This window comes from Globicephala melas, chromosome 21, assembly GCF_963455315.2.
Source record: "Globicephala melas chromosome 21, mGloMel1.2, whole genome shotgun sequence".
NCBI classification, from domain to species: Eukaryota; Metazoa; Chordata; class Mammalia; order Artiodactyla; family Delphinidae; genus Globicephala; species Globicephala melas.
This window is the reverse complement of record NC_083334.1, coordinates 23661816-23674221: the sequence shown is the minus strand read 5'-3', so window position 1 is coordinate 23674221 and position 12406 is coordinate 23661816.

The following is a 12406-nucleotide window of genomic DNA, read 5'->3' as shown; positions in this document are numbered from 1 at the left end:
ATCAATACCATAGATTTCCTACTGATTTGGAATACCAATAATAGCATCTTAAAAAGCATGGGGTTTTCTGGTCTTTTTCGTGACCACGGTGTTCCATTGTTTATTATTGAGTCAGTTGCACAGTTTCAAGTTGCCTATTATTCATGATCCCTTCTTTCTTATTAATAGAATCTGGATTTGAGTGGTAGTGTACCTAGCTAACTATAATTGCTGTATAATTGCTAATTATAATTGCTGTAAATTTTAATATTTAATAGTGCCAGTTTTCCTCCTCTAATTATTTCTCAGAACTTCATTCTGTTTTTTTCTTCCATATGACCTTTAATATTATTTTTGTCAACTTCGAGATTGAATCAACTTTAAAGGCTTAATAGGGGAAGATTTTTGCATATTCAATATAATACATACTTCTGCTCAAAGATAAAGTGCATATTATGCTTTTAAGCAAAACTTTTATAACCCTCAGAGTTTTTTTGTGTGTGTGTGGTTTTTTTTACAAGTCTTCATGTCAGCCCACTCCATTTTTAAGTTTATTCTTAGGTATGTTATATTTTTTGTTGCTATGGGGAGGGAGTGAAGGGAGTCTTCACTAATAGTGAAGGAAGTCTTTTCAATTTTTAAGAGGATATACATTTACAAAGATAAAAATGAAAAGGTAATAAAGACAGAAACTGATAAATCTCCCTCCTCCCCATTTCTAAATCATCTAATGTTCCTTTCTCCACAGGCAACTATTTCTTTTGGATAATTTATGCACATTTAACCAAGCACTCTTATATTTCTATTTTTATTATGGAAAATGCAAACATACCTGAGAATAAAATACTGCAATGTGCCTGTTTTTAAGCATCAGCAGTTATAAACTATATATGTTTTAAGCAAGTTCAGATACCATATTATCTCTACCTTTGTTTCCTGTGGATGTGTATTAAACCAACTTCATTTATTTTAAATCAACTTACTGAGAATGCAGCCTAAGGAAAAAACATGAACGATATGAATTAGGAGTTAAGATACATGAAGAATAAAGGTAGAAGTTTGAACATAGTTAACTAAAAGTCCTGTTCTGAGGAAATAGAACAATGCCACAGCAATAGTCGAAGATAAAGTTGCTGAGGATTTCATATAACTGTCAAAGATACGAAACCTTGGATACAAAAAGTCCATCAAATAGTTAGACTAGGGCTTCCCTGGTGGTGCAGTGGTTGAGAGTCCGCCTGCCGATGCAGGGGACACGGGTTCATGCCCCGGTCCGGGAAGATCCCACACGCCGCGGAGCGGCTGGGCCCGTGAGCCATGGCTGCTGAACCTTCACGTCTGGAGCCTGTGCTCCGCAACGGGAGAGACCGCGGCAGTGAGAGGCCCGCGTATCGCAAAAAAAAAAAAAGAGTTAGACTAAAACATCATTATGAAAATGCAAAACACCAAAGAGAAGAATTTAAAAGCTGCCAGATAAAAAGATTGCCCATAAGTGAATGACAGGCAATTTCATTGACAAGAGCAGTGAAGGACAGTAAGTAGTGGGATAATGTTTTCAGAGTATTGAGAGAAAATAGCAGGCAGCCTAGAATTTTATACCTAGGAAAATTTAACCTGTTGTAACATGCTGTAAGCATGTCTACCAAAAAACATTTATCACTCAATTGCAGAAGATTTAAAACATTCCCTTAAAAAATTTTAAATCAAGGGAAAAAAACAATGATGCCTGCCATTATCACATATTTGACATATGTTAGAATTCCTAGGCAGCAAGATAAGGCAAGCACAAGAAGTAAATGGTATAAGAAATGGAAAGGAAGAAACACAACTGTAAGTCATTATTATATTGTCCTTCATTATTCATAGAGGATATAGTTGTTAATGGAGAGAAATTATTAGAATTAGTAGGCACTTAACAAGGTGGATAGTTCATATGCAGGAATCAGTTTCACTGAAAGTCAGTTTGCCTCATTGTTGAATGCATTCAATCTGATGCCAAACTGCCTGGCTTTGAATTCCAGATTCAACACTTTCTAGCTTTGTGTCCTGGGGCACATTATTTAACTTCCCTGTACTTGTTTTTCTAATTTAAAAATAAGTGTATCTCATAGGGATATAATGAGGATTAAATGGATCAGTCAATATCTAAAGCACTTAGATAACTGGTAGCTAGTGTTATAGATAAATGTTATCCTTTGCTATTATCTTTATCATCAACACCATTTAAAACATATTAGCAGTGAATAAAATGTAAATCTGAAAAATACATGACATGGTGTACAATGTAGTAATTTAAAAATTATAAAGTATCTTGGAATAAATTCTTTAAAACGTGTAAAACCCTCATGGAAAAAATTGTAAAACTTTGTTGAAAGATATTAGTGATGAATAAGTGGAGAGATATCATGTTCACAGATAGGAAGACTAATATAACAATGTCATTCCTCCTAAAACTGATCATTGGGCACTTCCCTAGTGGTCCAGTGGTAAAGAATCCACCTTCCAATGCAGTGGGTGCGGGTTCAATCCCTGGTTGGGGAGCTAAGGTCCCCCATGCCTCGGGGCCAAAAAACCAAAACATAAAAACAGAAGCAATATTGTAAAATTGATCATCGGTAGGTTCAATGAAATTCTAATTAAAACCTAAACAAGATTCCTTATTAGACAAGCTCATTTTAAAATGTGTTTTTAAGAGCAAAAATGCTTCAGAAGAACAAGATTTGGTTTTTTTTCTTTTGGCCATGCCCCGACATATATCAAGATTTATTATGGTATGGTGTTGGTGCAGGATACACCAACCAGTAGAACAGAACAGAGTAGAACAGAACAGAGACCATAGAATTCCTGTGTATATAGAAAGTTGATTTTTCTCCGAGATAGCATTATAGATAAATAGGGAAAGGAAAGATTGTTCTAATCAATGCTAGTACAGTTTGATAGTCATAAGAAAAACTGAGCCCTACTTTCTTACCTTCGACAAAAATGAATTTCAATCAGATTAAAGACTTAAAGGCAAAACTATAAAACTTTTAGAAGAGACTATAGGAGATTATCTTAATGACCTAGGGATAATTATTTCTTTTTTTAATTTTTATTTTTTTTATTGACGTATAGTTGATTAACAGTATTTCAGATGTGCAGCAAAGTGATTCAGTTACACATGTATATCTGTTCTTTTTCAGATTCTTTTCCATTATAGGTTATTACAAGATACTGAATGTAGTTCCCTGTGCTATATACAGTAGGGCCTTGTTGTTTATTTTATATATAGTAGTCTGTGTCTGTTAATCCCAGATTCCAAATTTATCCTTACCCCCCTTTTCCCCTTTGGTAACCATAAGTTTGTTTTCTACACCTGTGAGTCTATTTCTGTTTTGTAAATAAGGTCATTTGTATCATTTTTTAAGATTCCACATATAAATGATATTATATGATATTTGTCTTTCTCTCTCTGACTTCACTTAATATGATAATCTCTAGATCCATCCATGTTGCTGCAAATGGCATTTACTTCATTCTTTTTTATGACTTTTTTTATGAGTAGTATTCCATTGTGGTATATATTTATACCACATCTTCTTTATCCATTCATCTGTCAGTGTACATTTAGGTTGCTTCCATGTCTTGGCTATTGTAAATAGTGCTGCTATGAACATTGGGGTACATGTACATGCGAGTTAGAGTTTTCTCCAGATATATGCCCAGTGATGGGATTGCTGGATCATATGGTAACCCTATTTTTAGTTTTTTAAGGAGCTTCCATACTGTTCTCCATAATGACCACCAGTTTCATTCCCACCAGCAGTGTAGGACTGTTCCCTTTTCTCCACACCCTCTCCAGCACTTATTGTTTGTAGACTTTTTGATGATGGCCATTCTGACCAGTGTGATGTGATACCTAATTATGGTTTTGATTTGCATTTCTCTAATAATTACAATGTTGAGCATCTTTTCATGAGCCTATTAGTCATCTGTGTGTCTTCTTTGGAGAAATGTCTGTTAAGGTCTTCTGCCCATTTTTTTTTTAACATCTTTATTGGGGTATAATTGCTTTACAATGCTGTGTTAGTTTCTGTTTTATAACAAAGTGAATCAGTTATACATATACATATGTTCCCATATCTCTTCCCTCTTGCATCTCACTCCTGCCCATTTTTTGATTGGGTTGTTTGTTTTTTGATAATGAGCTGTGTGAATTGTTTGTATATTTTGGAAATTAATCCCTTGTCGGTCACATCATTTGCAAATATTTTCTTCCATTCAGTAGGTTGTCTTTTCTTTTTGTTTATGGTTTCCTCTGCTGTGCAAAAGTTTTTAAGATTAATTAGTTCTCATTTGTTTATTTTTGTTTCCATTACTCTAGGAGATGGATCCATAAAAATATTGCTGTGATTTTATGTCAAAGAGTGTCTTGCCTATGTTTTCCTCTAGGAGTTTTATAGTATCTGGTCTTAAATTTAGGTCTTTAATCCATTTTGAGTTTATTTTTGTAAATGGTGGTAGAAAATGTTTTAATTCATTCTTTTAAGTGTAGCTGTTTAGTTTTTCCAGCACCACTTATTGAAGAGACCATCTTTTCTCCATTGTATATTCTTGCCTCCTTTATCGTAGATTAATTGACCACAGGTGCATGGGTTTATTTCTGGGCTTTCTATACTGTTCCGTTGATTTCTGTGTCTATTTTTGTGACAGTACCATACTGTTTTGATTACTGTAGCCTTGTCATAGAGCCTGAAGTTGGGGAGCAGTCCTCCAGCTTCATTCTTCCTTCTCAAGATTGTTTTGGCTATTCGGGGTCTTTTGTGTTTCCATACAAATTAAAATTTTTTTTGTTCCAGTTCTGTGAAAAATGCCATTGTTAATTTGATAGGCATTGTGTTGAATCTGTAGATTGCCTTGGGTAGTATGGTCATTTTAACAACATTGAGTCATCTAATCCAAAAACGTGGTATATCTTTCCATCTGTTTGTGTGGTCTTACAGTTTCCTTCATCAGCATCTTATAGTTTTCGGAGTACAGATCCTTTGCCTCCTTAGGTAGGTTTATTCCTAGGTGTTTTATTCTTTTCGATGCAGTGGTAAATGGAATTGTTTCCTTAATTTCTCTTTCTGATATTTCATTCATAGTGTATAGAATTACAGCAGATTTCTGTATATTAATTTTGTATCCTGAAACTTTACCGAATTCATTGATGAGCTCTAGTAGTTTTCTGGTGGTGCCTTTAGGGTTTTCTATGTATAGTAGCATGTCATTTGCAAACAGTGACAGTTTTACTTCTTCCTTTCCGATTTGGATTCCTTTTATTTCCTTTTCCTCCAGTTGCTGTGGCTAGGACTTCCAAAACTGTGCTGAATAAAAGTGGCAAGAGTGGGCATCCTTGTCTTGTTCCTGATCTTAGAGGGAGTGCTTTCAGCTTTTCACCGTTGAGTATGATGTTAGTGGTCTTTGTTTTGTTTCTGGCCACACTGTGTGGCCAAACCTGTGCCCCCTGCAGTGGAAGCGCAGATTCTTAATCATGGGAACACTGGAGAAGTCCCTGATGTTAGTGGTCTTGACGTGGTTCCTTCTTTATGTCTTCAGCTGTAGAAGATCTTTTCTGGTAGGTTCCAGTCTTTTTTTTTATTGATGGTTGTTCTGCAGATAGTTGTGATTTTGGTGTGCTCATGAGAGGAGGTGAACTCAGGGTCTTTTTACTCCACCATCTTGGCCACTTTTGATAATTATTTCTCAAAGTTGATCGAAAGTGAAAAAGAAAGCACCAAATATAAAGGAAAATTTCATAATTTTGACTACATTAAAAAATTAACTTTTTCTCTTCAAAAAGTGAAAGGCAAGTTTAAAAAACGTAGGGGAAATTATTTGCAACAAGTATAATTGGTGAAGAGTTAGTATCTCAAAGATTCCTTACAGGTACATTAAATAGAATAAACAGCTTTATAGAAAAGTGGGGGACTCCCCTGGTGGTCCAGTGGTTAAGAATCTACCTTCCAACGCAGAGGAGTCGTGTGCAATTCCTGGTCAGGGAACTAAGATTCCACATGCAGCGGGTGCGGAGCAACTAAGCCCATGCACCGCAACTACTGAACCTACATGCCACAACTACAGAGCCCATGTGCTGTGGAGCCCGCGTGCCACAGCTAGAGAGCCTGTGCAACGCAACTGCTGAGCCCATGTGCTCTGGAGCCCACATGCCACAGCTAGAGAGAAGCCCACGCGCTGCAACAAAAGATCCCACGTGCCAGCAACTAAGACCTGATTCAGCCTAAATAAATAAATAAAAGGAAGGAAATTTTTTTTTAAGTGGGAAAAAACTTAATCAGGCATTTCACAAAGGTGAAAACACAAATGACCAATAAATATACCCAGTAGAAGATCAGTCTCATAAAAAACCAGAGAAGTGCAAACTAACCACAGTGAGATATTTGCATCAGATTGACAAAAATTAAAGTTTGCAAGTATCACGTGTCAGTGAGGGTATATATACTCCTGGTGATAGTATAAAAATCCAGTATACTAAAATATTCAGAAAGTAGACAACACAAAAATTAAAGTTTTGCTATGGGAGGAAAATTGCATCAACAAAATTAAAAGACAGAAATGTTGCAACACTTATGACAGGCAAAAACTAATTTTTGTGTATATAAAGTCCTTATAAATCATTAACTGAAGACCATTTTAACAAAAAAAAGCGAGAAAAGGATTGGAACAAGTGATTCACAGAAAAACAGGATGACTCAGTCTCGCTAATAATGAAAGAAATGCAAATTAAAAACACAAAGTTTTATTTTATTTTTATTTTTTTTCAAAGTTTTATTTTTATTTACAAAGATTAGTTTGAAAAAATACTAAAAGAAAATTTAAGAGGATATTTTTAAATTTATCTTATAAAAATGAAAATTAATTAAAACAATAATAAAGGTCAGGTTAAAACAGATGGGTTGCTAAGAGACTAAGAGAACACCACCTGAGAAGCAGCTGTAAAATCAGGATTATGACGTCACAGAAGTCAGGGCAGTATTTCAAGTCAGCGTAGTGTTTCAGGAAGAGATCGGTCACAAGTTTCAAAGATAGAGAGGCCAAGTAAGTTATGAGCCAGAAATGTACTATGTGGATGAGAGACTCACGTGGAAATCATTGGTAACAAAGATTGCTGTTTAGGTAGAGTAATGAAGGTGGAAATCACAATAGATTGAGGAGGAAGTAGGAGGTGATATACATAAGGGCAAATCTGTCTGACCCTGGCAAGTTTTGTGTGTTTCGCTTTTTACTTCATCAGGTGAGTATGTTTAAATGCTCTAGGGCTGGATACAGAGAAGCAAAGTGGGTAGGAATGAAATTCAGAATATGGTGGAGAGATAATTGAGACAATGGGAGTATAGAAGAAAAAGCTGCAAAGTGGAAATCATAAGACCTAGTTTGGGCTTCGCTGGTGGTGCAGTGGTTGAGAATCTGCCTGCCAATGCAGGGGACACGGGTTCGAGCCTTGGTCTGGGAAGATCCCACATGCCGCGGAGCAACTAGGCCCGTGAGCCACAACTACTGAGCCTGCGCACCTGGAGCCTGTGCTCCGCAACAAGAGAGGCCGCGATAGTGAGAGGCCCGCGTACCGCGATGAAGAGTGGCCCCCGCTTGCCGCAACTAGAGAAAGCCCTCGCACAGAAATGAAGACCCAACACAGCCAAAAATAAATAAATAAATAAATAAATATTTTTTTTTAAAAAAAGATTAACTTAAGACATTTAAAAAAAAAAAGACCTAGTTTTTATTGTTCCAGTTCTTTGATACTTAGTTATTTCATTTATAACAGGGGTTGGCAAACTTCTTCTGTAAAGGGCTAGATGGTAAATATTTCAGTCTTTGTGCACCGTAGGGTCTCTGTCATATTTACTCAGCTATGCTATTCTAATAGGAAAGCAGCCATAGACAGATAGGTAAATGAATGAGTGTGGCTATAGTCTAGTAAAACTTACTACAGACACTTAAATTTGAATTTCATATAATTTTTCAAGTGACATGAAATATTATTCCTTTTTTTTTTTTAAAGTCATTTAGCTGTGGGCCCTACAAAAACTAGTAATGGGCTGGATTTGACCCATAGGCTATAGTTTGCCAACCCCTGATCTATGAAGTGAAAAGTTGGACTAAAATATATTTCATTTTGACATCATATTGTCTTAATTGGGGGATTCTTTTTTTTTTTTACTTTTGCCTTTTTTTTTAACATCTTTATTGGAGTATAATTGCTTTACAATGTTGTGTTAGTTTCTCCTGTATAACAGAGTGAATCAGCTATATTCATATGTATATCCCCATATCCCCTTCCTCTTGCGTCTCCCTCACACCCACCCTATCCAACCCCTCTAGGTCGTCAACAAAGTACTGAGCTGATCTCCCTGTGCTGTGCAGCTGCTTCCCACTAGCTATTTTATATTTGGTAGAGTATATATGTCAGTGTTACTCTCTCATTTCATCCCAGCTTACCCTTCCCCCTCCCTGTGTCCTCAAGCCCATTCTCTACGTCTGTGTCTTTATTCCTGTCCTGCCCCTAGGTTCATAAGAACCTTTTTTTTTTTTTAGATTCCATATATATATGTTTGCATACAGTATTTGTTTTTCTCTTTCTGACTTAAGTTCACTCTGTATGACAGACTGTAGCTCCATCCACCTCACTACAAATAACTCAATTTCATTTCTTTTTATGGCTGAGTAATATTCCATTGTATATATGTGCCACATCTTCTTTATCCATTCATCTGTCGATGGACACTTAGGTTGCTTCCATGTCCTGACTATTGTAAATAGTGCTACAATGAACATTTTGGTACATGACTCTTTTTGAATTATGGTTTTCTCAGGGTATATGCCCAGTAGTGGGATTTCTGGGTCATATGGTAGTTCTGTTTTTATTAACTGGGGGATTCTTGACTTAATCTCATTACATGTGTATGTAGTTTATCATATGTATGATATGATTTAACCTTTTTTTTGTTTTTTGCGGTACGCGGGCCTCTCACTTGTTGTGGCCTCTCCCGTTGCGGAGCACAGGCTCCGGATGCGCAGGCTCAGCGGCCATGGCTCACGGGCCTAGCCGCTCCGCGGCATGTGGGATCTTCCCAGACCGGGGCACAAACCCATGTCCCCTGCATCAGCAGGCAGACTCTCAACCACTGCGCCACCAGGGAAGCCCTGATTTAACCTTTTATCAGAAGTAATTCTTACTCTTAACCATTTAGAACTCTGCTGAAGAACTTAGAATTTATGTGTTTGTGACTCAGGTTTCAAGAACATTATTTATTCGTCATTTATTTATTCATCAGGAACTCTTTCCTGAGATTACTGGAAGAGGGATGATCTTTGCCATATCTGCATATCACCGTTAGAATAGTGTCTTTAATATTTTATAATAGACTTATTTTTAACTTAAGTATATTTTGGGATGGAAAATAAGTAGAAAATCTGTATTATTTGGAACAAATCAAAGGTAATTGTAAAAATAAAACAGAACAGTGTCATTTGCCAGAAATTCCTGAAACTGAGTCATTGTTTTTGTTAAAAAGAGATTAGCAAACTTTTAGAGATGTTAAAGGTAAGTTAACAACAAACTGATTAATGTGGAAGTTTGAACGGGAACTGAAAAAGAAACTTTCTCATGCTTCATGTAGCTACAGTCATCTTGAGTTGCGTTATACTAGGAAACCTTTTCATAACTGATAGCAGTTGAGTCTTATTAAAGAAACTCTAGGGCTCTCTAAGTTGTTCAATTGAAACACCACCTTCTGTAAAGTTTGGGTTTTTTTGTTTGTTTGTTTATTTTTTTGCGGTACGCGGGCGTCTCACTGTTGTGGCCTCTCCCGTTGCGGAGCACAGGCTCTGGACGCGCAGGCTCAGCAGCCATGGCTCACATGCCTAGCCGCTCCACGGCATGTGGGATCTTCCCGGACTGGGGCACGAACCCGTGTCCCCTGCATCGGCAGGCGGACTCTCAACCACTGCGCCACCAGGGAAGCCCAAGATTTTTTGATAGTAAGCGGGTAAAAGATTTTGCAGGTTTATTTAGTAATCTCTAATCCATAACCAGTGGTCTCAAGCATTCAGGTCCTTAATTTTTAATGATAGTTTTAGGAAACTCAGTACAAATATTCTTTTAAGATAAACTTTAAGAGGTTTAAGTCTTTAGACTGGCTATTTGACATAAAAGGGATTTATTCCTTTGCTGCTAACTTGCCTCTGAAGAATGTATTAGCATTCATAATGCAAGCAGAGTAATGCACTGCAAAGGAAGTTAGTGACATGTTGATTAACTGAGGTTAATTGGTTAATTGCAGATCGAGAATTAGAACCAATATCACTTGACTTCTAACCTAGTTATCTTTACAGTACTGCTTCTGGACAAACTCTGTAAGTTGGGTCCACATTATAGGCTTCAGGATATCACTAACAGTTCATAGTGTGCAGTTGTTTTTTACCAGCTTCTGCAATCATGTGAGGTATGGATACTGTTAGTCTCAGAGAAGTTAGATATTTTGCCTAACAGCATAGTTAATTAATAGTAGAACCAAAATTTGAATCATTATGATCTTTTACCTAAAATTCATTCTTCATCTGTTATTTGGGTCTAAGCTTTCTCTTACAAGCTTAGACTCATTCTGTCACTCCCAGAAATTCCCAAGCCCTTTTCCTTTCCCCTTTAGTTTTTTAGTTCCCTTATACCTTTTACTTCTTGTCTTCTGCCCTTATGAGTACCTCCAGGACACTGTTAAAAGGAAGCAGAGATAGTGGTATCCTTGTTTTATTCTAAATTTAAAAGGTAGTGCATCAGACATTTACCAGTTTGCTATAAATTTTTGGCAGATACCTGTCATCAAGTTATGAATGTTTCCTTTACTAAGACTATTTTTTAAATTATAAGTGAATTTAGAATTTGATTAGGTGCTTTCTCTTCATCTGTTGTGATAGTCACTTGATTTTTTCTCCTTTAATAGGTTTATGTAGTAAATGAAGTATACCCATTTCCTGTTATTAAATCTCTCTTGCATTTCTGGGATGTACTTGGCTTAGTTATGATATAGTAATATCGTTTTCATTTTTAGAATCAATTTGTAACTACTAATTTAACTTCCTTTTAGTAGTAATAGGATGATGCATTATTTTAATTTCTTCTTGAATCAACTTTAATAAATTTTTTCCTGGAATTTATTATTTTGTGTAATCTTTAAATGTATTGATTTATAGTTCATAATATACGTGCTCTTAGGACCTATATGAATAGATGTTTTAGTTGTTGGGGAAGCTTTCTGTTTTTGGTTTCTTTGTTTGATCTTTAGTTCATTCATCCGTTTTAGTACCTGTTAAGGACCTACTAAGTTCAGTGTCCTGCGCATTAACTATTCTTGAAGCTTTTAGTATTGATTTTTCTCTTTACTGTCACCTAGAATAATCCAGGACCCCATAGCACAGCCATAGAATGAACTCCCTGGATTCAAACTTTGTGATTTCATTTTTATACATAGAAAAATAAATAATATATATAAATACATAGGTAATGGTTATAGGACTATTGTATATATTTTGCAATATATAACATATATTTTTGCACATATATATAAAAATAAATAACATAAATAAGTGGTTCTGGGACTGTGATCTATAAGCATGAAGAAATATATAAATTTGTTACCACTTTAATGTGGCTGATTTGTTTGGACTGAAGTAAAAGGGGTATTATTCCTACCTGAAAGATTATACTTGAAAACTTGCTGGGTACAACTTACTTAATGAAGGACGTTGAATACGTTGTTCCCTGAATATTCATCTTTCATCAGACGGTTTTTAACATAGCTACTTTGTGGCTAAGTATTGCACTGAGGAACAAAATGAGTCAATTTCAGAAGTCTTTATTAGTAAATTCTACTAAAGAAACATTTTTTAAGGAACCATATAGCTGAAATATCACCCATCTTACTGTAGTTAAAGAAAATACTGATTGTCACAGCATGAGACTCTTCAAGTATAAAGTATATTTAACTGATGGCTGTATACCTTTGCGTGCAATAGGTATAGAACATGATGAATTGAAGAGTTTTTTGTAATAAAAGTTATTCTAAGTAAATTTTTCTCCTTTTTCCACCTTATTAAACTTCCACATGAACATGGCAGTCTTGACAAATATCTCTGGAGCTAGTATATGTTAAGGGTGTTCTTGTTGGTAGGCTACACCACTAGTGTCTGTCCATATGACTGGATGAGAGAAAGGCTGATTTTCTTCTCTTTCTAGAGGTCTTGGTTGGTTCCCTGTTCTGATCCATGTTTGATTGCAAGATCACCTTTCATAAAGGGTGAAGGAGTGGGGATTGTGGGGAATAATCCTTTGTGAACCTTCGCTAGAATCTTTTCCTTTGTGACCCTTATGTAGAATTTTGGCACCTCT